The sequence below is a fragment of the Pseudophryne corroboree genome, chromosome 6, assembly GCF_028390025.1.
Source record: "Pseudophryne corroboree isolate aPseCor3 chromosome 6, aPseCor3.hap2, whole genome shotgun sequence".
Taxonomy (NCBI): Eukaryota; Metazoa; Chordata; class Amphibia; order Anura; family Myobatrachidae; genus Pseudophryne; species Pseudophryne corroboree.
Genome location: NC_086449.1, coordinates 835,073,494 through 835,076,455, shown reverse-complemented (window position 1 = coordinate 835,076,455; position 2,962 = coordinate 835,073,494).

Below are 2,962 nucleotides of genomic sequence, written 5' to 3'. Positions count from 1 at the left end.
GAGAGTCACAGTGTCAGGAGAGCAGTACTGTGGGGGAGGAGAGTTAGTGTCAGGAGAGTAGTACTGTTGGGAGGAGAGTTACAGTGTCAGGAGTGTAGTACTGTGGGGAGGAGAGTCACAGTGTCAGGAGAGTAGTACTGTGGGGGAGGAGAGTTAGTGTCAGGAGAGTAGTACTGTGGGGAGGAGAGTCACAGTGTCGGGAGAGCAGTACTGTGGGGGAGGAGAGTTGGTGTCAGGAGAGCAGTACTGTGGGGGAGGAGAGTTACAGTGTCAGGAGAGCAGTACTGTGGGGAGGAGAATTATAGTGTCAGGAGAGCAGTACTGTGGGGGGAGATTTACAGTGTCAGGAGAGTAGTACTGTGGGGAGGAGAGTTACAGTGTCAGGAGGGTAGTACTGTGGGGAGGAGAGTCACAGTGTCCAGAGAGCAGTACTGTGGGGGAGGAGAGTTACAGTGTCAGGAGAGTAGTACTGTGGGGAGGAGAGTCACAGTGTCGGGAGAGCAGTACTGTGGGGGAGTAGAGTTACAGTGTCTGGAGAGTAGTACTGTGGGGAGGAGAGTTATAGTGTCAGGAGAGCAGTACTGTGAGGGGAGAGATACAGTGTCAGGAGAGTAGTACTGTGGGGAGGAGAGTTACAGTGTCAGGAGAGTAGTACTGTGGGGAGAAGAGTTACAGTGTCAGGAGAGTAGTACAGTGGGGAGGAGAGCAGTGTCAGGAGAATAGTACTGTGGGGAGGAGAGTTGTAGTGTCAGGAGAGTAGTACTGTGGGGAGGAGAGTTACAGTGTCAGGAGAGTAGTACTGTGGGGAGGAGAGTAACAGTATCAGGAGAGTAGTACTGTGGGGAGGAGAGCAGTGTGAGGAGAGTAGTACTGTGGGGAGGAGAGCTACAGTGTCAGGAGAGTAGTACTGTGGGGGGAGAGTTATAGTGTCAGAGGAGTAGTAATGTGGGGAGGAGAGTTACAGTGTCAGGAGAGTAGTACTGTGGGGATGAGAGTTACAGTGTCAGGAGAGTAGTACTGTGGGGAGGAGAGTTACTGTGTCAGGAGAGTAGTACTGTGGGGAGGATATTTACAGTGTCAGGAGAGTAGTATTGCGGGAAGGAGAGTTACAGTGTCAGGAGAGTAGTACTGTGGGTGGGAGAGTCACAGTGTCAGGAGAGTAGTACTGTGGGTGCGAGAGTTACAGTATCAGGAGAGTAGTACTGTGGGTGGGAGAGTTATAGTGTCAGGAGACTAGTACTGTGGGGAGGAGAGTTACAGAGTCAGGAGAGTAGTACTGTGGGAAGGAGATTTACAGTGTCTGGAGAGTAGTACTGTGGGGAGGAGAGTCACAGTGTCAGGAGAGTAGTACTGTGGGGAGGAGAGTCACAGTGTCAGGAGAGTAGTAATGTGGGGAGGAGAGTTACAGTGTCAGGAGAGTAGTACTGTGGGGAGGAGAGTTACAGTGTCAGGAGAGTAGTACTGTGGGGAGGAGAGTTACAGTGTCAGGAGAGTAGTACTTTGGGGGGAGAGTTACAGTGTCAGGAGAGTAGTACTGTGGGGAGGAGAGTGTTATAGTGTCAGGAGAGTAGTACTGTTGGGAGGAGAGTTACAGTGTCAGGAGAGTAGTACTGTGGGGGAGGAGAGTTAGTGTCAGGAGAGTAGTACTGTGGGGAGGAGAGTTACAGTGTCAGGAGAGTAGTACTGTGGGGAGGAGAGTTACAGTGTCAGGAGAGTAGTACTGTGGGGAGGAGAGTGTTATAGTGTCAGGAGAGTAGTACTGTTGGGAGGAGAGTTACAGTGTCAGGAGAGTAGTACTGTGGGGGAGGAGAGTTAGTGTCAGGAGAGTAGTACTGTGGGGAGGAGAGTTACAGTGTCAGAAGAGTAGTACTGTGGGGGAGGAGAGTTAGTGTCAGGAGAGTAGTACTGTGGGGAGGAGAGTTACAGTGTCAGGAGAGTAGTACTGTGGGGAGGAGAGTCACAGTGTCGGGAGAGTAGTACTGTGGTGGAGGAGAGATACAGTGTCGGGAGAGTAGTACTGTGGGTCGGAGAGTTACAGTGTCAGGAGAGCAGTACTGTGGGGGAGGAGAGTTACAGTGTCAGGAGAGTAGTACTGTGGGGAGGAGAGTTACAGTGTCAGAAGAGTAGTACTGTGGGGGAGGAGAGTTAGTGTCAGGAGAGTAGTACTGTGGGGAGGAGAGTTACAGTGTCAGGAGAGTAGTACTGTGGGGAGGAGAGTCACAGTGTCAGGAGAGTAGTACTGTGGTGGAGGAGAGATACAGTGTCGGGAGAGTAGTACTGTGGGTCGGAGAGTTACAGTGTCAGGAGAGCAGTACTGTGGGGGAGGAGAGTTACAGTGTCAGGAGAGTAGTACTGTGGGGAGGAGAGTTATAGTGTCAGGAGAGCAGTACTGTGGGAGGAGAGTTACAGTGTCAAGAGAGTAGTACTGTGGGGAGGAGAGTTAGTGTCAGGAGAGTAGTACTGTGGGGAGGAGAGTTAGTGTCAGGAGAGTAGTACTGTGGGGAGGAGAGTTACATTGTCAGGAGAGTAGTACTGTGGAGAGGAAAGTTACAGTGTCAGGAGAGTAGTACTGTGGGGAGGAGAGTCACAGTGTCAGGAGAGTAGTACTGTGGGGAGGAGAGTTACAGTGTCAGGAGAGTAGTATTATGGGGAGGAGAGTTAGTGTCAGGAGAGTAGTACTGTGGGGAGGAGAGTCACAGTGTCAGGAGAGTAGTACTGTGGGGAGGAGAGTTACAGTGTCAGGAGAGTAGTATTGTGGGGAGGAGAGTTAGTGTCAGGAGAGTAGTACTGTGGGAGGAGAGTTACAGTGTCAGGAGAGTAGTACTGTGGGGAGGAGAGTTACATTGTCGGGAGAGAAGTACTGTGGGGAGGAGAGTCACATTGTCAGGAGAGTAGTACTGTTGGGAGGAAAGTTACAATGTCAGGAGAGCAGTACTGTGGGGAGGAGAGTTATAGTGTCAGG